This window comes from Propithecus coquereli, unplaced genomic scaffold (assembly GCF_000956105.1).
Source record: "Propithecus coquereli isolate 6110/MARCELLA unplaced genomic scaffold, Pcoq_1.0 Scaffold65, whole genome shotgun sequence".
Classification (NCBI taxonomy): domain Eukaryota; kingdom Metazoa; phylum Chordata; class Mammalia; order Primates; family Indriidae; genus Propithecus; species Propithecus coquereli.
The window spans coordinates 3,592,785-3,617,953 of NW_012152507.1; positions in this window are offsets into that span (position 1 = coordinate 3,592,785).

Below are 25,169 nucleotides of genomic sequence, written 5' to 3' on the forward strand. Positions count from 1 at the left end.
ATTAATTCAATTATTGAACTCAGTTTGTCCCCAATTGTAATTTTTTTTAATACATTCTGCACCCACTCATACCCTGGTAGATATAGTGGACCTGCTTTTCTTTTCTTTTTTCTCATGATATGTCTTAGTCAAATTTGATATCTTCTGTTATTAATTCAATTATTGAACTCAGTTTGTCCCCAATTGTAATTTTTTTTAATACATTCTGCACCCACTCATACCCTGGTAGATATAGTGGACCTGCATTTGTATAATGTCTTAGTTTTCATAACTTTTGGTAGAGGTCACAAAGAGACGAGATGTTGGATGCCAGGATCTCAGTATGGAAGGTGCAGCCAAATGAACAAAGATGGATAAATTGCATTCTTCTAAACAATAGAGTTATTGGGAGGATTTAGTGAGAAAAGCTATATAAAGCTATTAATTTAGTGCCTTGAACATAGCAAATTCCCCATTAATGGTGGTTCTTAATGTTACATCATGGGATAGCATATGGAAAGTGACTGTATAAGTGGATGACTTTTCTTAAAAACATATTTTTCTAAACTGACTCTTTGATATATTATCCAGCCTGGTCTAAAATGAATTCTCCCCCAACCCTTCCTTCATGATGTTGTCTACCAGTAAAAGCAGAACTCTTAGGTTTTTATTTCTCAGATATTGTCCAAAGAATTTCTGTGAAAATTGATGGCTGGAATACTAGGGGGAGGTTGTCTTTGGAATGGGCTGAGAGGCTGATGGTTGGCTTACAGCTTGGGGGGACATACTCCAATATTTTATCACCACCCTGTAACTACTGTGGAAAACACATGGTCAAGCTTGTTCACTCATTAAACTAATGCATATTGAGCACTTATATGACTAAACACTCAAGATACAAAGATAAAGAACACATTTTTTTCTGCCCATCATCTAATAGGGAAAGACACAGAGACATGTAAACAAATCATAATACAAGGGGTTAATTTATAGAAAATTGACATATTTTTAATACTTAGCTTCCCTATAGATAATATATCCTACTTTTCAATACTATTGAAATATTACATCTTTTTGGGTAGAGTTGGCATCATCTCTCTTTAATCTTACTATATTCTCTATCCATATTTGTCTCCACCATTCTCTTTTTAAATTTCTTTTCTTTCTCCTAGGTACCAAGTCCTCAATCAATCACTTCCATCTAGTTTTCCCTTTGATGAGCTTCAGGGGCAGTATTATAAGTTTTAGTTTATCTTCTAGCTGCCAGATCCCTGACTAAATGTACTAAGACCTTAAAATCATTTGGTAATGTTGTTGGTTAAATATCCAATAAACTTACACACTGGGATATATTGAATCAAAGGCAAATGTGGGCTACTTTTTATTGAGGAACTCCCTTGAGTCAAGGACTCAAATTTTAAAACCAAATATACTAACGAGGAGAGTCATTTATAATGAATTTATTCATTAATTCCAATTGCCTTGACAATTTTTTCAAAAACTCATAGGACCCAGAACACTAAGTATATTCCTTAAAAGGGTATATTTTAACCCAGTTACAAAATGTAAAGGATCCAATTAGTCAAACTAAAACTTGTGAATATTCGTGTAATTTTATGTGCTGTTTTTTTCTGCCATTGAATATCAGGACCTGGAAAGTCATTATCTCTTTCCTTTCTTTACACTGAATGAACTTATTAACAATGAATACACTGATCAGAAGTGAAATATTTAACAGCTGACATTCAGGTGCTCATAATTGGGTTTGAAAGTTACCATATTATTGAGAGGGATAGGAGAATTTACTGTGTTCTTTTAAATTATTCCAGTGGCTCAGTTCTATGAGCAACATATATCACAGAGGGAGGTCAAGAAGTCCATACAGTTTAAAATGGGATCTAGAAGAAATCTCCAGAGGGCCATAAATTTTCAGAAATCATAGACTTTGAGCACTCTTAGACTGTGTTGTCTCCATACAAGTTGGGAATTACTCTTTGCTCATAAACCAATGAAATGTGTTTGTGTGTCTACGTATTTTTCCCTTTTGTTACATCTGTGACTGTATTTGCATCTGTTCTTTAGCTTTTTTCTAGAAGAAATCGATTCTTGTTAAGGTGCTACTACATAAGGAGTGTTTCTAATCTAACGTGTTCATTCTGTGTACCAGAGTCTTAAAATTTTCACTTCTATGCCCTGATTTAAGCACCTACCTATAAAAATATTAGAGAGAATCATTACTAAATCTTAATCATGGAGACATGGCTGTGGAGGGAGATCTCCACACACTTTATTTAGGCTTAATTATAAACAAAGCCTGGTCCTAATGTTAACATCCAATCCAACCCTTCCTTAAATTGGTGACAAGCTTAGGTAAATTTGGCTAAAGAGATTGACTTTAAGCTCTTTAAAAAGTTTGAATCCTCTTCTTTGATTTTCTTTTTCAGTACTGCTTTGCTCCCTTGCTAAAAGATAAGTTCTATAGGCAAGGCAAGACTTCTGCCCATTTAGTTTACTTCTGAATCTTCTGTGTCTAGATGGCACTAAGTCTTATCACTATATTAATTACCCCTTTATTTTCTATGATGGTAGTAACTCAGATTTTCCTTTGTAATTGTCACACATTTACTTCTATGGGCCTACAAATAAATATATATTTATAATATATAATGCATAGAGAAAAATTTTATGTATACTTATATGTTTTTACATATTTCTATAATAAATAGATATACATACATATATACACATATATATACACCTGGCATATTTTTTCTCTTTTACCAACATGTCATCATTATGTTTATTCTAATTCTAAGACAGAACTTAGCTTGGTGTAGTAAGGGAGTTTTTGATCTACAATAATTTCTGCAACCTAGCAGCTGGGAGTATGAGGAAAAGTAATTAATCTCTTTGAGTCTAAGTTTTCTCACCTGTAAAATCATAATGCCTATCTCACAGGTTGTTGTCAAATTTAAACACATTAATATACATGAAGTGCTTAGTACAATGTTTGGCACCTAGTATATGCTCAATAAATGCTATCACCATTGTCGAGGTGGGTCTTAGTTGCTCTTTGAGATTTAGCTGTGTGGGACATGATAATTACAAGGTGGTGAAATTATTTGTTGGTTACAGACAATGCCTGACCAATTACCGACTATGAGATCTTGCATGGATAACAAGGCCTAGTCAACCATAGCATAGTTGAATTGCTTATTTTGGCTTTAAAAATCAGTTCTGCACAATTAGTAATGATCAAACTATTCAAAATGAATGGAGTTCCTGCTAGTGAAAGAGTGAAAGAGTATTACAGATAAGGAAAATGAGACACAGAGAGGTTAAGTAACTAGCTCAAGGTCATTCAGTTGATAAGTGGCAGGGCTGGCATTCAAGCAAGCAGCTTGTCTCCATAAACCATTCCCTACCACACCAGGCTGCCTCTCTCTCATGGTTTATTTGCAGGGTATCTTTGCTACTTTGAAATCTCATCAGGAAAAGCCATGCTTCATCTCATCCCATTTTCTTACCTCCAGACCGCAGAGCCCATACCATGCTGGCTTAATTCTGTGTTGCCCATCCCTCCCGTGGATGTCTTGCTATTCCACCAGAGTGGGAATGTCAGATGCAGGGAATTCACTCCTCCTGGTAACTTGTCTCTGTTCATAGTGCATTCTTAACTCTGCTCTGAGATTATTCAATCTCTTTATCTTCAACTCTTCTAGCCTTTTAGCTAAATTATGTATACTTCAGAAGGTGGGTAATGGGTAATGAAATTCAAATGAATCTACTTTGTGACAAGTTAGCATCCCTGAAGAGGGTGTGAATACACAGTTCAGAAAATTATGAATAAAATTAAAATTAGCCCATTATCTGGGCATTCTTTGTACTACAACTTCTTAGGTCCTTACATTTCCCTTCATAACTCTAAGTATAAATATATTATTTGACAGTTGCAAAATTTAATGAGAAATTGTATGGTAAATCCACCTTTATCCACCAAAATAAAAGTAGAACTGGGTATTTATGTTATCTTCCTGCAGTACTGTGTGTACATTCACTGGAAAAACGCATGATTTGCAAGCAATACATGAATTCTGTCCCATAAAAGATCCGATGAAAAATATATCAAAGTGTAAGTTTTAAAAAAAGCTACTTTAAAGTTTGCAAAACACTTGGTGTCCATCAAGCAATGTGTGGGTGGACAGCCTTGCTCTCAGTAAATCAGAAACAAGGAGTAATAATTAGGCTTCTTGTTACTTTCCTCCACAATACTGGGTTGTTGAGTCTGTAAATATGCTGAAAAACCATGGTACTTTAACCATAATTGCCTGGAGCTTCTGATGCCATGTCAGAGATGGCCTGTGACCTGGGATTACCCAATGTAACTTACTGTGACAGAATAAAACTCCCTTTTCTTTACAACCATAATTTCCATGCAAGCATCATTACTAACCCCAGGTCTGTGTATGGATGCTAAAGGGATTGTAGACACAGGGGAACAGAAAGCAGGGGAGAAGGGAGGAAGACAAGGAGAGGAAATCGGCCAAGGCTTCAGTCCTTCGGCATTTAGAAAGAAAAGAGGGAAGCAGTAAAAAGATTATAGGTTACAAGAAAAACTATGACAGTGTTGTCTTCCAAAGGCCAGAGAAGAAATATGCCAAAGTAGATAAAGTAAATAACTGAGTGAAATACTGTGTGATAGATTGAGTGCAATAGGCTGGGAATTGATCATTGGATTTGGCAACAAGGAGGTCACTGAAAACACTGACGACATGGCCTGGGGACCATTTCTGCTATGGAGAGGATATCTTGGAACAAGAGGTTCTCAGGAACAGAGGCTGAGATTCCAGAGGCCTTCTCATTCGCTCTCACTCTTTACCATCCTGCATTGATGTCTGCCTCTGCTCCTGGTGACAGAAGTGATCACAATTTACCAAGAATTGTTTCAGTGGAGTCTTGGGGACAGAGTCTTGATTAAGGTAAGCAGATGTGGGGAAGTGAGGAAGAAGAAGAAATAGCAAGTATAAATACCTCTTTGGAGGATTTTTGCTATAAAGGGGAGTAAATTAATGGAGTAAGAGCTAAAGGGCACATGGGGTCAAGTGAAGTTTGTTTGCTTTGGTTTGTTTTGTAGTTTAGATTAGAGATAACATAGCTTGTTTGTAAGCTAATAGAATTGACCTAAAAGAGACAAGAGAGAGTAGAGAGACAGATTAGAGAGACAAAGGGAGAGCAAGAGAAGGGGGATGGGAGAGAGAGAAGGGAGATAGGGGAGAGAGGAGGAGGAGGGGGGAGAGAGAGAGAAGAGAGATAAATGCAGGAAGGAACAGAAGCCTTGAATAAGTTAGAAGGAATGGAACTCAGTGCACCTTGGAGCAGGTGGCCTAGATAAAAACAGGGACATGGAACATTTCATCCCTTCGAATAAGAAGTAAAAAGTAAATGGGAAAAGGACAGTCTCTTTAATAATTGGTGCTGAGAAAACCTAATATCCATATACAGAAGAATGAAAATACATCCCTATTTTTCACCTTGTAAAAAATCAACTCAAAATGGATTAAAGACTTAAATATAAGACCTGAAACTATGAAACTAGTGGAAGGAAACATTAGGGAAACACTACGGGACATTGGTCTGGGCTGGGCAAAGATTTTTAGGTAAGACCTCAAAAGCACAGGCAACAAAAGCAAAACTAAACAAATGGGATCACATCAAGCTAAAAAGCCTCTGCACAGCAAAGGAAAAAAAAACAAGGTGAAGAGACAACTTACAGAGTGGGAAAAAATATCTGTAAACTATCCATCTGATAAGGGAGTAATAACCAGAATATATAAGGAACTCAAACAATTTAGTAGCACAAATAATTTATCCAATTAAAAAATGGGCAGAAGACCTGAATAGACATTTCTCAAAAGAAGACATATAAATGGCCAACAGGTATATGGAAAAGTGCTCAACATCACTAATTATCTGGAAAATGCAAATCAAAACCACAATGAGGTTTAAGTCTGTTATCCATCATGAATTACTTTTTGTAAGTGGTGAGAGGTGTGGATCCTGTTTCAGTCTTCTACATGTGGCTATCCAATTTTCCCAGCACCATTTATTGAATAGGGATTGTTTTCCCCAGTGTATGTTTTTGTCTCCTTTGTCAAAAATCAGACAGCAATATGAGGACGGTTTTATATATGGATTCTCAGTTCTGTTACATTGGTCTGTCTCTGTTCTTGTGCCAATACCATGCTGTTTCAGTCACTATAACCTTGTAGTATAGCTTGAAGTCAGGTAAAGTGATGCCTCCCAATTTGTTCCTTTTGCTTAAGGTTGCTTTGGCTATCTGGGGTCTTTTCTAGTTCCATATGAAGCATGGAATTATTTTTTCTAGATCTGTGAAAAATGATGGTGGTATTTTTAATGGGGATTGCATTGAATCTATACATCACTTTGGGGAGTATAGACATGTTAATAATGTTGATTCTGCCAGTCCATGAGTATGATATGTTTTTACATGTGTTCACAACCTCTGAGATTTCCTCCCTGAGTGTTTCATAGTTCTTCCTGTAGAGGTCTTTCAGCTCCTTGGTTAAGTATATTCCTAGGTATTTTATTTTCTTTGTTGCTATTAAGAAAGGTATCTAGTCTTTGATTTGATTCTCAGTTTGACTGCTGTTGGTGTATAGGAATGCTACTGCTTTGTGTACATTGATTTTCTAACCTGAGACTTTGCTGAATTTATTTATCAATTCCAGAAGTCTCTTGGCAGAGTCTTTGGGGTTTTCTAGATATAAGATCATATCATCAGCAAAGAGTGGTAGTTTGATCTCTTCTTTCCCCATTTGGATACTTGATTTCCTTCTCTTGCCTGATTGCTCTGGCTAAGACTTCCAGTACTATGTTGAATAGAAGTGGTGACAAAGGCTAACTTTGTCTGGTTCCATTTCTAAGCAGGAATGCTTTCAATTTTTCCCTGTTCAGTATGATGTTGGCTGTGGGTTTGTCATGCATGGCTTTTATAATTTTGAGGTATGTTCCATCTATGCCTATTTTGTTAAGAGTTCTTATCATTAAAAAATTCTAGAAGAAAACGTTGGAAAAGTCTTATAGATATTTACTTAGGCAAAGAATTTATGAAGAAGACCCCAGTGGTGACCACGGCAACAACAAAAAATAAGTAAACAGGACCTGATTAAATTAAAAACCTTCTGTACACTCAAGGAAACAATCAATAGAGTGAATAGACAACCTACAGAATGGGAGAAAATATTTTCATGCTATATATCTGGGCTGATAACCAGAATCTACGAAGAACTCAAGCAAATCAACAAGAAAAAAAATCAAACAACCCTATTAAATAGTGAGCAAAAGACATGAACAGAAGCTTTTCAAAAGAAGATAGACTAATGGCTAATAAACATATGGAAAAATGCTCAATGTCTCTAATCATCAGGGAAATGCAAATCAAACCAACAATAAGATATCATCTAACTCCAGTGAGAATGGCTTTTATCAAAAAGTCCCAAAACAACAGATGCTGGCATGGATGCAGAGAGAAAGGAACACTTATACACTATTGGTAGGACCACAAACTAATACAACTTCTATGGAAAATATTATGAAGATACCTCAAAGAACTAAAAGTAGACCTACCATTTGATCTAGCAACCCCATTATTGGGTATTTACCCAAAGGAAAAAAAGTAATTTTATCAAAAAGACACTTGCACTTGAATATTTATTGCAGCACAATTCACAATCAGAAAGATGTGGAATCAACCCAAGTGCCCATCAATACATGATTGGATTAATAAAATATGTTATATGTATACCATGGAGTATTAATTGACTATAAAAAAAATGGTGACAATATCTTTTGTACCAACCGGGATGGAACTGGAGACGATTCTTCTAAGTGAAGTATTGCAAGAATGGAAAAACAAACACCACATATACTTGCTATTAAATTGGAACTAATTGATCAATACTCATGTGCACATATGGTAGTAAAACACAATGGAAATCAAGCAGGTCGGAGTGGGGAGGAGGGGATGGGTAAATTCACACCAAACGGAAACAATGCACACTGTCTGGGTGATGGACACACTTATAACTTTGACTCAAACTATTAAAGGAAGTCATGTAACCAAAACATTTGTATCCTCATAATCTTCTGAAATAATTTTTAAAAAACACAATAAGATATCATCTTACCCCAGTTAGAATGGCTATTATCAAAAAGACAAGAAATGACAAATGCTGGTGAGGATGTGGAGAAAGGGGAGTGCTTGTTCACTGTTGGTGAGAATGTAAGGTAGTACAGCCATTACAGAAAACAGTATTCTGTATTCAAAACTAAAAACAGAACTACCATATGATCCAGTAATCCCACTCCTGAATATATATACAAAGAAAGGAAATCAATATATCAAGATATCTGCACTCCCATGATAATTGCAGCACTATTCACAGTAGCCAAGATATGGAATCAACCTAAGTGCCCATCAACAGATGAATGGATAAAGAAAATGTGGTACATATATATAATGGAATATTATTTGGCCATAAAAAGAATGAAATCTTGTAATTTGCAGTAACACGAATGGAACTGGAGGTCATTATGTTAAGTGAAATAAGCCAGGCACAGAAAGACACATATTGCATGTTCTACTCATATGTGAGAGATAAAAAAGTGAATCTTTTGGAGGTAGAAAGTAGAATGGTGGTTTCCAGAGGCTGGGAAGGGAAGGGGAGAGCAGGCTTAAAGAAAAGTTAATTAATGGGTACAAAAATACAATTAGATAAAAGGAATAAGTTGTAGTAGTATTAGATAGCACAGTAGGGAAAACATACTTAATAATTTATTGTATATTTCAAAATAGCTAGAAGGGAAGAATTGTAATATTCCCAACACAAAGAAAAGATAAATGTTTGAGGTAATAGATACCCTAAATATCTCAATTTGATCATTACACATTATATACTTACATCAAAATATCACATGTACTCCCAAAATAAGTACAACTATGATGTATCAATAAAATTTTTTTTAAAGTATGGGGACAGGTCTACCCACAATGTGTTTCTAACTGGCTCTCAGGCCTGGTTTCCCAGTTGTGGAGTTAGTTCTTCTCATCAATTACTTTGCTTCTGGCCACCACAGGTACATAACTTTTCCTGTGCAGCCTGGTCTCCTGACCCTCTTATCCTGAGATCATGCTGTCACCAGGAGCAGGGGCTAACATCAGATTCAGGATGGCAAAGAGTGGGAGAGAACTAGAAGGTTCTTCCTGCCCAGGCAGCCCCAGACTCTGTTCCTGACTCCCTCTTTTGTTCTGTGATATCTTCCCCACCATGGAAATGGCCCCCAGGCCATGTCTTCACTGTTTTGCTGCTAATCTAAGCAGACAACTTGGGAAAGTGGATTTTATTTTTGCTTCCCTTAGAGAATTAGAATTTTGGAACCAGACACTTTTGATCTCTGTTCACATTTTTCTCCAGAGAAAGTAACAGAAAACATAGGATGTGGTCCTTTCCTTTCAAATATTGAAACCTCTATCTACAGACATAATTCTTCAGTTAAGTTTGGCCCATTCCAAATGCCAGAATCATTAAGTCTTTATCAACAGTGATTCTGAGACCAAAACTCTAGTTCTCCTTTGTGTCGTGTATCTTGGCTAACAGACACACATGTGCAGAAGCACATCATGGCCCTCCCTCACTATGTGAAAAAGAAGATGCCAGAATACCACAACGTTTGTCTGCTTCTCAGTTGGTTGGCTGGAGAAAATTTGTCTTATCAATACTCTTCTTCAAATATAGCTCATATACCTTGCATCATTTGAAGCTGAAGGTCTCTACATATTAAACACAAGTAGCATAAATAATTCCATTGTTTAACTGTGAAAATACGCATACAGGGAAAGAGCCTCTCCCTCTCAATAACCAAGCTCAGCCTGTCTTAGAAACTGTCTTCTAAATCCCAGTTAGGGATCTTTGTGGTTGGTGCTTTCATCACTGAATTTATTTGGAAATTTAAGATGTCCCTTTGAATGGAGAGATTGAGAATCAGTTTGCTAAACATATTTCTAAAATTTCAATTTATTTTCAAAGAGTAAAATCATTTCTAGTTCCCAGGCAACAACAAATTGAGTTAAAGATACAGATGGTGCCAAATAAGGGAGGCTTTGTGATCCTACCATTGGATCTATCCTAATGTACTTGATAAGAATTAAGAATGCTGTTCGGCATTGAGGAGCCTCTGACATGGGACGAAGTCAGCATCAGCCCCATAGAATAACAATCCAACATCGTGAGCCCTGGCCATGATGAGTTTAATAGGACTCGAAAGTTAAAACATCAAAAACAATCATACAAAAGACGTTTTAAAAGGTGGCTGGTAGGTGGACAAGTAGGTGGAAGCAGAAACAATACACGGAAAGAACACCGGGCTAGAATCAATGACCTATGTAGTTCCAGCTGCACAACTTCCAGCTCTAGGACTGAGAAAATTATACTTTCTGAGCCTCAGTGCCCTTATCTCTAAACTGGAGTAATGATATCATGTCTGTTCATCATATTCTTACATTTCTTCATTTGTGCAGCAAAGGTATGTGTTCCACTCTCTGCTCCTATTATGGTAAAACATAGCAGCTGGCAGTCAAGGCTTTGGAGCGCCACACGTCCTGTTGTGTGACATTAGGCAAGTTACTCAGCCCCTTTAGCTGAATCTTACAACAGTTTTGAGGGTTAAATGAGTTGATTCTTACAAATAGAGCAGTTCCTGGCAAACAATGTGTGTTGGGTGTTAGTTGCATTCCTGGCCCTCTACTGGATATGGGGAATAATAGGGAATAAAATAGATTTGGCCCTTGCTCTTATAGAGTTTGTTGTCAAATTGCCATATATACAGGAAATTCCATATACTTAAGGATCAAGCAATATAATAAATGGGGGGAAAAAAGCTTTCTAAGTTAAATTCTTTACAAATACAAGTCATTATTATTATTTAAATAATTCCCCACACCCCCAAGGAAGAAAAATGACTTTAATGATGTGCATGAAACTAAATAATGCAGAATTTAATTAGTTTAAACTGTGGGATTCTTGTATAAAAGACTTTTTAGGTGGGCTGCAGCACTGCTTTCAGGAAATAATGAGTCCGTTTTAGGGTACTAAATGAGTTCCTAATGCCTTAAAGAATGAATGTGCCCCCTGAAGAGCCCTCCTTAGGACTAAGTTGGCACTAGTGCAAAGAGAGCTCCTTGTTATCCAGACAGCTATTCGTCCCTCCAGTAAACCATCTTGGGCTATGTCCGAATGGCTTGGCATTAGGCAAACTCTTATTTGTTTCTAGTTTCCATTGTACTTTTTAATAGATTTAACCTTTCCAATGTTTGATTTGTTTAAAGAGTTTGAGTGTTTTCTAGTGTTCTTTTTTATAAAAGTTTAAGTTATCTAGACTGGTGCAAGAAATTATTTTTTTAATGTAAATTGATTTAAGCACTGGCACAGATTATGTTGATTATTAGCCTGATAGCCAAACTCTTGGATCTCTTGACAATTTAAATATTAATGTAGACTTTCAGTGGTATCTTATATGTTAAATCCAATACAATCAAAAGGAAAATGAGTGCACTCCACATAGCTGGCATCTGATAATGTGCACTTTCTGAAATGCCCAACAGAGACATTCCCAAGGGAAGGGGGACATCTGCAATGTTTGACATGACATTTTGTCAGCCACACGGCTTCCTCTCCATTCCTAGAAAAGGTAGGTCTAATTTCATGGAAGTCCCTATCCACTTAGCTGTCTCTAGATATAGACAGTTTATGGATTCATGGGTGGGGCTGGAATAAACTAGCCATTTTTCTTTGAAATAAAATCTCTAGCAGTTCAAGAACAATCCACTTTCAGAAATAATGGGCTCTAAGTTTTCTCCTGTTATCTTGAAAGGTAATCTTTGGAAATGGCTTGTTAAACCAATAATATGGCTTTGATAGCTTTCAAATATCCAAGTAGTCTTAAAATAAAAATTATTGGAAAATACAAACACAACTGTTGTCCATTTTTAACAATCACAAGCTTAGGTAATATTCATTGAATTTTATATTCCATATTCTTTAATGAGGGATAGGCAGTAATAGGATAAATCTAAAGAGTTTGCAGATATGACTAAATTATAAGATATAAAATAAAGAGAGTTATAAAGAATACATTCCAAATAGAAAAATAATTATTTAGTATTACAATATCAAATATGTCATAGCTCATCTCACTACAAAACAGTTGATGAGAAAGTTTTTCCAGGAGAAACTTTTAAGAATAAATTTACATTGCTTTGGAGTCAGGTGGACCTGAGATTAACTCTTGGTTTTGCTACTTATTAGTTTAAACCATTTAACCTGGTTTAAACTAAAATTTTAACTAGTTTAAACCAGGTTAAATGGTTTAAACTAATGGTTTAAACCAGTCTCTGTGCTTTTCTCTGGAGATAGTGTATAATAATGCCTACCTTTTAGAACTAAGAGGAAAGAATATGATAATGTAATATAAGAAAAGTACTTGATTCTTAGTAAATACTTTACTTATGATATGTGGATATATGTATATGCATATTTTTCCCCTTACATATACAGAAATTGAGACCCCAGCTCATGAAATTACTTTTCTAGGAACACAGTTCTTTAATAGCAGAATAAGCTTTGAATCTAAGACAAATCTTTTGAAGTTTCTCATAGTTAATGTGATCTTCATAAAGAAAGTAAGTCAGTAGAAACCTTTAATTCTCATTTCTGCAGACTATCAGGTTGCTCTAATTGATTATTTCTATACCTGATTTAGTACTACAATGAAAACAAACAAATAAAAATGTGTATGAGTATTCAAGTGAAATAAACCATAAACCAGGATGATAGAAAACTGAGGAAGTCTTGAAGATGCTACAACTGGAAAAAAAAACAATTAATTTGGAAAGCAGGTTAAATGTAAGTACAACAGACAACCTGCTAATACTGATGAATAGGAGGGAAGAGTCTATTTCATTCACAAAATAAACTGAACCATGCAATGGACATCAACATATTAGCATATCCAAAACTTTGATTTGTCTAGGTTTTACTTTCCTTTCACTCATCTTTTTCTTTAGCTTACATGTTTTACTAGGCAATAATAATAATTAATAATGATAATTCCTGAAATTCTTTCAAGCTTTATTTGAAACTAGCAGTCTCTACGAAACACCAATTCCCTTATGAATTGACAGCAATGCAAATGTAGTGCCATTAATAATATACACACACAGTCTCTCTCTTTCAGTCCACGTGCGGGATATAACTAATTATAAGATGCAATCTTTGATTTCAAGACGTTTACAATAGAGTGCGGGAAAATGTTGCTTACCATTAGGTTATTTTAGGAGTGACAGAAAAACTAAAAACAGTAGTGGCTTAAACAAGTGTATTTGTTTCCTAGTGCTGCTGTATGAAATTATCACAAACTTGGTGACTTTAAATAACAGAAATTAATTTCCTTACAATTATGGAGGCTAAAGTCCAAAATCAAGCTGTTGGCAGAGCCATGCTCCCTATAGAGGAGACTTCTTCCTTACCTGTTGCAACTTCTGGCGGCTTCCCGCATTCCTTGTAGCTACATCACTCCAAGCTCTGCCTCCCTCTGCACCTTCCCTTCTCCTCGGTGTGTCTGAGCCCTCTCGCCTTTTGTCTGTTTTTCTCCTTGTGTGTTTCCTATAAGAACATTGCATTTAGGATCCACCTGGATGATCTCACCTTGAGATCCTTAATTATATTTATGAAGACTCCTTTTCCAAATAAGGTTATATTCACAGGTTCCAGGGATTAGAAAATGGACATTTGTTTTGCGGGACCACAGTTCAACCCGCTATGACAAAGTAGAAGTTTATTTCTCTCTTACAAAATCTAGGCAAATAGGCAAATGCTGTTAACAATTTTCCACACTGTGTTAGCAAACTAGCTCGTTCTACCAAAAGCAAGTTCCTTTCTGAAGATCACCATATAATCCGAGATGGTTTCTCTAGCCATTCAATCTGATTTTGAGCAAGTAGAAGGAGAAACAGAGGAGAAGAAAGATAAGAACCAAAATTTAAGTCAAAAAATGGTGCAGCTTTTTCTGAAGTTGTAAACATACAGTTATATCTCTATACAAGAATAGTCAAATGGTTACACGGAGCTATAAGAGAAGTTGGAAAATGTTCTTATTCTGGGAATTCATGTGCTCAGCTAAAATTAAAAGTTTTTATAAGATATTGGAGGTCAACTGGCAGTCTCTAGTACAGAGAATCTAGCAGAAACCATTAGACAGCTAAACTGGCCGTTTCCTAGCCCTTTGGTCCCTATCCACTTTGTAAAAAAGGCTCTAAAAGCTCATTTCACTATCCTAGTTGCCTTTGCTGCTCAGGGTGGCCACATGGTTCAGCTTCAGCCAATAAAACTTGGACAGAAACTGCTCAGAGCTTCTGGGGAAAATAAACATTCCTGACGAGTGCAAAGGACTTGGCTTGTGCTCGGAGCTGGTGTAGCCATCTTGTCATCATGAGGGAATTTTCCAAATGAATTGCAGTGCCATTGCCCATGATGTCTCAGACTCCTTATTATATAAGAAATATAAACTCTATAAACTCCATATTTTAAGCCTTGGTAAGTTAAGCTAGCTTTTCTGTTACTTGCAACAAACACGTTCTTAAATGATACCAGGCCATAAGATATATGCACATAGTAAAGGCCATTAAGCCACATATTAAGGCAACATATCACAGGGCACTGGGATAGAGTCCAGAAGAAGGGAAACCTCTGCTGCTCAGACGGTCCACAGGAGCTGGTTCCTAATCATAAGGATTGATAAATTTGGCAATGTGGAAAAAAAGGACTCCCAGATGACTTTAAGACTTAATTGCCCTTCCTTGACCATACAGCCATTTTGAATTGTTGCAGTTACTTGTTACCTGCAGCCACTTAGATTGCCACATTGAGGGGAAAAAAGTCATTCCCAGAAGAATCCTATGTTGTACCACCCACCTCTTAGGTTTTAGAGTAGTGTTGATGGAACTTACCTAGGAAAGGACTAGGAAAAAACTAAAGTTTACCTAAGAAAGCAAGGCACTATTTGAGGAAGGAAAAAAATAGATCTGGAATGTTAAAGGAAAAGTTAGAGGGTCAAAGTTTTGAGGGAAACAGGAAAGAGTTTGGGGAAAGCTGTTGTTGTTTTAAAAAGTATTCCCTACTCCATACTGGTCCCACATTTACTACCACTTTAAGAGTATTCAGAACAGAATTATAATATTATGGAAGGGTTTTGGAGTAACACCTGGATTTCTTTTTAATGCTATATAATGTAGACAACAAGCCTTAAGGCTTATATTTATTTAAGCAAAGCACATGGGGAAATATTTGCACCTCTAAGACTAAAACATCAGCAAAACTCAACAAATTCTACATGGTTTACAAATCCATTTATGATCACTCTAGAGTACCTTGAAGGTAGATAACTATTTGTACACAAGGCAGAGATGTTTGAGAAGCTGGGCAACTGAGCTAACCATGGAAACATCCACTTCCTTTAAAATAACAGAAAAATGGGTAAGACAGAAAACACTTAAATATGGCATTAGATATTGGTTGTCTGCATATTAGTTTCAGTAGGATTCTACCTTTATTGCTTTTTAAAAATACTGTTCACACTATGCAAATAACCATCATGAGTATTTTTCCATAAATTATTTTTCCCTGTTGGGAAGAACACAGGTGAGAGTCCCTGGGGAGAGTCCCTACTTGGTGTTTACTTGCTACACAGTGCCATCTGGTGGCAAATGCAAAAAATTTCAGATACGGGGTCCCTGGGTTCCAAAGCGACTCTTAAGGCCATCTATCCAGAAGTGTCAACCCAACGCAAAATACACAAATACAGTGGCTGTCTTTAAAGACATCTGTTAAAGCCAAAGATCAAGTTATTTTGTTAATTATTCTCATTGGTATTCCTAATATATATATAATACATTCCCAATAAAAACCACCTGCTTTATGAACAAATTGATTCTTCATGGTAACAATTTGCAATTGTTTTCAAAGTCCTATTCATATCCCTTAGTGAACAAGATGAGCATGAATATTATGCTTTTCTCACAAACAGAAACTGAGGCTCAGGTAGGTTAAAAAAACAGCTCAAGTTCCTCCAACCTAAAAAAAAGGTGCTGTGGAAGCACAAATAGACACTTTCTGTTTCCAATCCATGTGTTTTCTTTACAATGATCCTGTTTCCCTCTGCCTAGAATGGGATGAAGCTGTTTCAGTGGGAGCTAGATTGAAACCTTAGCTTCAGCTGTAAATAGTCTTTTGAATGAGATGGCTTTTCAGTAAAGCAGTCATCCCAAGCTTCCTGGGTAGAGTCTGAAAGAAGACTCAGCAGACCTTTTGGTGAAAACAGTTGAACACTCCTAAAGTTTCGTAAATTACTTTTTTTGAGTGTTTGTTTTCTCCCCAGACCTTGTATTTGTGTACATGCAACATGCCATCTCTTTGTCTTTGTGTTGTACTCTACTGCCCTGTCTTGGAATTTATTCTTTATAACCTGCTTTTCATCAGAAGCTCCACCTCCTTCAAGTTGCCTATTCCTCCCTCCCAGTAGATGTTCATTCAGACTTAATCAAATGATGATATTTAAGGTGGCATCTCTGCTTGGGCATCTAGATGACTTATGCCATTCATATCAATGAGACCTTTTCAACTCTAATATCTGTTCCAGTGATCTATGGAGTACAGCCTTGAAACTTAATTGTGGTGATGTTTCAGAGGCTGATGGACAGCTTTAAGCATCCTGCTCTAACATCATTAGTCCCAAATTCCAGTGCTCTAAAAGATTGAAGACCAGTCTACCACATGTCTTTACCTTCATTATGATCTATAGGTCCAAGCCTACATTTCTCAGCCTCTGTCAGAGGTTTTTTATCTTATGGCTGTGATATTTTGCCTTGTGTGAGGTTATTGAAATTTAAAGCTGATTTTTAAAAAGCCTACTTAAACCAATGGCTAACATCCTGATGTTGTCAGTAAGTATTTTGGTCATGGCTACACAGTTGCTTACATTCTTAGACTTGGGTATTGAGTCCTGAAACCCTTCCAGGACACAAAATGGGGTTTATTAACACTGTATTCATTTAAAATGATCTTTTGGGGAAACATAATAAATATGCATTTCATAATGTTTAATCTTTATTAGTTCATCAAAACCATTTAAAAATACATGTTTCAAAATTTATCTCAAAATGCAGAACATTTTCTTCCCTACTGTTACCAAACCACTTAAAACCATGAATTTCCTTTTTTCTTTATTCCATTTATCATCAGCAGCAATAAAGATTTTGGAATAGAACTTAGGTAGCAATTTGGGGATGATGTATTAGCCTTTCTTCAGCTATGTTTGTTCTAGGGAGCTGATTAATATAAATGTCAGTTTATTTGTAAACTAGGAATATGTAATACATAAAAGAACTGATACTGCCATTTCCAGAGCCTCCTTTCAAACCTAAATGAACTGTAGTTGGGTAAGAGCCACAGCTGATAAACACTAAAAGTAATATTGTCTAAAGCGACAGAAAATACAGTGACATCGATCTCCTTTCAAGGTTAAGAAGTTACTTATTCTGTTTCAAGAGCTCAGCGTGTAAATACAGGTTACAAGGGATTTTAAACTGATCACAAAATCCTATGTATATCTGATGGTTAAATCAAAGGGAAGCCTGTGGTGTTGATCAAGCCCAATAATCACTCTTTAACATTACTGGGGAGGCAGCAGCATGATGAAAAGGATAAGGAAGGTATAAATCAACCAAAGGAATTCTGAGCCAAAGACCTTCATTTTTTAAAGGCAGAGATTAAAATCACCAAGCTAATAAGATCTTCTCAGGGACCTAGAAATGTCAGCCAAAAATGCAGAAAATGTATCCTCCAAGAGTAAGCTTCACTCAGGTTGGTTTATATATAATAGTTTTCTGCTGAAAATAGACTATTAAGCTTGCTGCTAGCTTAAAGGTACTATTTAGTTAGAATTCTATACACAGGATGTCTTATTCATATATTAATGTTTGCATCTAATAGAAAAAGAAATAAACATTACAAGCAGATTTTGTATTAGTTTCCTAGCTCTTTCCTTCCATCTGGCATTTGCCTCTCTGTTCCCAACAATACTGCTTTGCAAACATCTCCCCCTAATCCAAAACCCTCTAAAGACCCTCTTTGTCAACGGGGTAACCCTTCTTACTGTTCTAACTACTTAAGATATCGATATTATCTTCTGATTTGGCAGTCCTTCTCAATAGAATGGAGGTTTCTTAAACCTTAAATTACAATGTCTTAGTAAATTTTATATCTCTAGGGCCTAGAAAAGTCCTGCCAATGACAAATGCTCAATACAAAATGGTTGATCTTCATTTAATTCTCTATGCCTCAACATAAACATATCTCCATCCCAGCTGATCGACTTACTGATACCCATACACGGGTAATTCCCACCTCTGTGCCTTGCCTCACACTATCTCTTCTTCTAGGAGGTTCTGACCCTTCTTTACTTTTTAAATCTTTTCTTTCTTGTTAGATACAGTCTATGAAACATTGTTTCCCAGAAAACATGAACTTTTTTCTTCCTGTGCATTCCCCCAAGTTTCCTAGCTAGCTCTTACTACTACATGCTTTTTCTGAGTCATTACTTATCTTTTTAATTCACAACCAAAATCCCTAAGCGAAGTTGAGTTTGTTCAAGGAAAATAGTCGTATCTCAGATGTCATTACATGGCAATTACTAGGAGCACTGCGTCAGCAAACTCCAGTGCACAGTAAATCTGTATATAAAGAATGCTGGTTAAATGATAGTCTAACGATATGATAGCATTGTAAAAATGAAGCCCAATGCCTGAGATAACACAAATATAAACTATAAACAGTATCTTGATAAACTGTGTTAAAATTGAGGCTGAAAACATATAATCCATAATGATCTGATGAAATTTACTTATAAAGGTAACCAAATTACAGTGAAAAAGTTGTACAGAAAATCCTACTCATTATTCAAGGTGTAGGAAAAAAGTACCATTTTCACTATGAACATTTCCCTTATCCATTCCCTTCCCCTCCCCAGACGAACTAGAATCAATGGCCTTCTAAGATAAATAACCAAAGCATAGCATTTGTCTTTTCTCAACCATGATTGGGGTACTTATCATCTTCACCTTAGAATGTACTTAACTGAACATAATGTGATTTGTCCTCTTCTAAGTCATAAGGTATTTGAGGGAAGGGGTCAAGTTTAATTTATTTTTTAAATACTCCCAACACTTAGAGCAAGGCTTACCATCAGAAGGGACTTCATATATGCATGCATTTGTACTTGAATGGATACGGGCCTATATCATTTTTAAGGCATTCAAGTTAAAATTTCTATGTCTGGAGACTAACAACTGACCTTGCTCTTAAGAAGCGTGTCTTTAATTATAATGTTTCTGGAATCAGAACACTTCTTACATTTGAAACTACATTTAATATGTTAGTGTTGATTTTATGTGCGTGTATAAAAAGCAGTTATCACTCAATGGCACATCTTAGAATAAACGGCATCTTTGATTTGAGGAACTAGAATATGGGCCCAAACTTCTAACCTAAGGATTGGATATGTGTCTACTAGAAAGAGTGTATGGTTTAAAATCAGGAGAATGTTCCACCTTCCCAGAGAGGTGTGATCTTTTTCCTGGAATGAAACTAGTAGGTCTTAGCTATGACTAGAATGTGTATTGGCTTCTGAAGAACTCTACAGAATTGTTTTAAAAGGAGCTAGCCACCAGCTCACTGTTCTTCCCGCATTCCTTGTTCTTAAATGTGAATCTGCTAACCTCCCATGGCCCTATTATTACTGCAATTCATGATCATCTTTAAATGTAGCTGCCATTCCCTTCTGTTTTCGCTCATGTTTTGCCTGAACATTCTCATTCATGATAAAAACTAGTTACTCGGATATGTAAAAATCTTGGGTCCCTGGCCAAATATCAGCTGGCCAGTTTGCAAATGAAATCCTTGGCTACAAAGAGGTCCAGGAAAGAACAAAAAACCTGCATCACATAGTGCACCTAGAATTCTACTTCTAGAAACATTTTCCGCCACCAGATGTGCTGACAGCACAATGTGAGCATGACCTTAATCACAAAGGGCAGCAGCAGACTAAGCTACCCACATTGCAGGGCAGGAAATAATCAAGAATAAAGAACCATCTCTGATCCCCTGCCCCCTACTTTAAGATTATCCATAAAAACTATAAAAGTGAACAGAAGAGAGAAATCACACACTGCATTAATTTTGGATAATGGCCAGACAGCTTCTTAAGTATATATATTCAGGAAGTCTCTGATAAGACAAAAAGACATTATTATTTCCTGGTAATGTATATGGAAAATGCCGCTGTTTATTTTCTATTTTTCATAGCACAGCAGTCTAACTGCTATGTGTGTGTGCACATGCATCTGGGTAGGGATGAGTAGGCAAATGATAAAATATGTATTAAATCAAATTGTATTTTGAAGTTTGATTATTGCTATGAAAGACTGTCATTTTTCTCATGAGCCTTAAGAGTTAATTTTTTCTAGCATGATTTTATTTTACATCCCAAAGAATCAGATTACTCCCAGAAAAATACCACTTAAACGGGGAAAAATAAAAGGAGGCAAGAAAGGGATTGACAAAAATGCAGGCTTGAATGCATAATGAATGCTTTGCCACTCATTGATAGACAACCCTTAAAACAAAGCATTGTTGTGTGAAATGTTCTAGAGAAAAGAACTCAAGAGTTTATCAAATGAGTTATTGGAAAAGAATTTTTTTTGAATCTGCCAGAAATGTACCAGGCCATTATTGCATCTTATAAATTATTTATTATTCTTAGATATGTCGTAAAGTCCAACACAAATAAAGGAAAAATGCTGACAAGACAGAAACATCATTGTGAATATAGATGTAGCTTCCTGAAGCCTTGAGGAAAAGTTCCAAGAATCTTTGCACCCTGCCCACTACGTTTTTACTACTTCTATATTTTGCTTCTTTGTATTTGAAGATGTCAGCACTTTCCTTTCCCAACAAGACCACCCATTCCCATTTTTCTTAACACATGAGTAAGCTACAGAACGCAAACCTTGTGTGTGTGTGTGTGTATGAGAGAGAGAGAGAGAGAGAGAGACATAGAGAGAGAATTAATCATGAAAATTAAGTAAAATATAATAGAGAAGAGAAATCCAATTTTAAAAACATCTATTAATATGATTGCCTAGTTTATATGCATCTCTGCCAGATTTCACTATTGCTCATGACTGCCTTAGCTATTCTAGAGTTTTACTTAATAAAACAGTGAAGTCTCCCTAATCTTTCATTCTTATGAAGTAGGCTAATGAAATATCATAGAAATAGTTTCATTTTAACACTGGGAAGACATTAAGTATCTGTCTATAAAATTTTTTTTTCTTATTCACTTTCAAGGGTCTTATGAGAATGCTTTTTAAGTAAAAGCAGAAATTTCAAAGTTGCCTAGTCGCATAAAGACACACTATCTTTTATTTCTTGCTTTATTCTTTGCCCGTTACTTATTTCAGGTTCTGAAAGCACATTTCTCTCCTGCATGGCCTTTCCAGTGAACGGATAGAAGTAGGTCCCCAATTCCTTTAGGACAAACACTCTGCTCGATCTATCTTAGAATTCCCCACAACACTCTACCAACTGCTTTGCAGGTCACAAGCGTCCATAAAGAATCCTTGATTTTACTGAGTATGTGCGTGGAGTGGGTGCAGAGAATCTTTAACATCCTACTACTGGTGCCTAAAAAACTCTAAGGCAACAAGTATCGCACCACTTTATCTGACCTCCTTCTCCATGGCTGGTTTATGGGAGATCACAGCTCTATTCTTTTGTACCTCAGAAATAATACTGTGTAATGTAGCTATTCACCATTTAACTCCTGTTCATAAACACAAAAAACACCTAAGAGGACAACCTGCCTACCATTACCACTCAGTCAGGTGACTCAAAATTTCCCTACTGTCATCTTCTTCGTCTTGTATCTAACTAAATGTACTTTCAATACAATTTTTTTCCAGAAACATTCCTATATAATTTGAAAAGAATCACTCTGGCAATATTCAATGAGAAAAACTAAACTATACATGGTCATTATTTACGTAAGCAGAAAATTTGAGGCACGACGGTAGGAACTGTAGTAGGGACGCAGATATAGTGAGGGACGCTGTGGAAGACTGAAGTTGCTTGTGAAAGATGTGGCAAATGGAGAATTATTTCCATTTTATACTCTTCATTTCACCATATTCAGGATCTCAGAGAGACTTTCATAAATGTAGACTATAGACAGCACTGGTCTGGCGGGGAGGAGGGCTTCCTACTAACAGGCTGGGACACTCCGGATGAGTACTGCCCCTCTCAACTGCAGCTTCTTCTGTTGTACACTGAGCACATTGGCCTGGGTTATGCCATTCTTCTGTCAGCTATTGTGTTTTACGGAGTCCATCTTTGGGGCTTCCTTTCTCCTAGGCCCCCATTATCAATCATTCCACAAGGACTCTGACTTTTCCTTCATAATGTCTCACCCTCTTTTCTGGCCCTCGTCTTGGTTCAGACTCTTTTTAACAAAAAGCCTTCCTGAATGTTTTCCCGACTTTTGTCTTTAAAGGCTAATTCAACCTGTACATTTAGTCTCCTCAAACCATGACTTAAATTGCACCCCCTGCAGCTCCAGCATCATTGGAAGATGCCCGATGATTAGAGAATACAGTTCATCTGCTGTAGCCCAGTCCCTCCTTAGCCAGGGTTGCATCTGTCTTTCATTTGCTCTTTATTGAAAAATTATCTAGTAGCTGGCTTTCTGTCCCTTCTGTCTAAACAGTAGGTATGAACATCTCTTGTTTTTAATTCCAAACATTACACTTATTGGTGCAATTTCAGGTTCACTTCTTTTCCTTGTTCACTCTACAGTACACTGGCCTCCTTCCTTTCTAAATCTCGAATAGTGCTAACTATAGTTATTTTCTCGTCATTTGTTTCTTGCCATTTATTGCCTCACAATTATATGGCAACATTATTTGCCAGTTAGTATGTATGTGGCTTTGGGAAAATGACATAATCTCTCAAGTCCTCAATTGCCCTATCTGTTAAATATGAATAACAGATGTATGTGCCCACTGGTGGTTTTAGATGCCCTCAAATTATGCACACAAAGCACTTAACACTGTACTCAGTTCCTAACAGTGACTGCTATTATTAGCTAGAAAATGTGCGTATTATCCTTTTTCCATTATAAGGAGTTGACTCTTAATTATATTAATAGCAGAGCACAAGGCAAGGAAAAATAAAGTAGCATAGAGTTCAGGGGGGAACATATGACTGCTCTTCCAACAATGATGGAAACGACCAAGAGTATATGTAAAGATGGGGAGTGTGAGGAACCTAAGGCACAAAAAGTTCTGGGAAACATGTCATCTTTGTGGTGGAATTTTCGAGCATGTCCTGGTAGAAATAGTGGCAGTGAAACCATATTGAGAAGGGACGCTCAGGCATTTTGCAACTCATTTCCCTATGAGATAAGGGTGGTGTCATGGAATCCAAGTATAGGAGCTCAAGACACCATAAACACCGTCTAATTTGGAGAGTGGAAGATTGGAAGTGAAGGTGCAAAGGCAGAGGGGGTTTCCTTTGGCAGTTGTGGATTGAAGACGTCCAGGGTATGACCAGTGTCGTGAGTGTTTACACTCTGCAGAAAGCTATCAGGGGCTTTTCCTCCAAGCGGCAGGTCTGTTCTTGAAAAGGCAGTGAGTGAGCAAGGAGACTCCTCTCTCAGGCCACGCTGGTGCCATTAAGTACTAGGAAAAGGCAGTGCTGAGACTGGCTCCTCTTTTGGAGATTGCCTCTCATTTATACAAGGAAAGGTCAATGGCCGCTGAGCCGAGATTTAAACTCAGCTCTGTTTGGCCCCAAAATGCTAAAATAATAGATTTAAAGTATAGGAAAGTCATAATATAATTGAGTGAAGGTGTGCATTGCATCCATGTTTTAAAGATTTGAATAATTGTTATACATATGGTTGCAAAAATGGCAACGTTAATTTTTGAAAAATAAAATATGTGATATTCTGAGAATTTTGAGAACTGGAACTATCAAATAACATTAGATTACATGAAAATAAAACCAGGATTTGGGTAAGAAGGTAAAGTATGGTGATGCTTTCCCCCCGCATCACAGGGAACCAGTGAATACCCTTTTTTTCTTGGAATTGATGAAGCACTTGAAAATTAGATACTCTTCTAAATAAATTGTGGGTTATTAAATACATCAAAACGGAATTTATCAAATGCATAGAGAATGATAATGACAATATTGTATATTAAATACCTATGGAACCTGGCCAAAACTGAAATTAAAAGCAAATTTACACCATGAAATACTATAATTAAAATAAGGAGAAATAAAGATAAGCAACAAATAAATTAACAAAATTGTTCAAAGTAAAGGATAAATAGGAGTTAATCCAGATATATACAGAGGTAAGTATAGGCAAAAAATGGTAGAAATCTATAAATAACAGAAATTCTATTGTATCATTCAAAACCATTTGTATGGATGTTAATCAAATATGGAATTATGTTTGAGATTGCCTGATTTAAAATATTAGACTATGGATCCCTAGACATTAATTTTAAAGGTTTTGTGGGGCAACTCAAAGAAATAGGTTTTCCTATTTGAAAATAGTTAAAACTGAGGATGAGTTTTCACCTAATCTTGAGGACAACTGAGATGTCGGCTGTCAAGTAAAGGCTACGAAGGATACACAAACTTCACTTTGGGAGCCCATGAAGATAACTAAAAGAAAGAGAAGTTCAAAATTGTACAAAGCAACTGGAGCTACAGCATAATGAGTGATGCACAGACTACACGATAGGAGACATATGCCACATGTGTTAAGATATAATAGAGAAAGAAATAGGCATTTGAGTGTAAGTGTAAAACAAAAAATCGTAAGGACATCATCAAGAACCGTGAGGGGTCTGAGGCTTTATCCTGCCCTCAGCTTACAAGTTAGCCTACCTACCACAGTTTCTTAGGCACTCACTTCAGAAGCCACAAGATCCA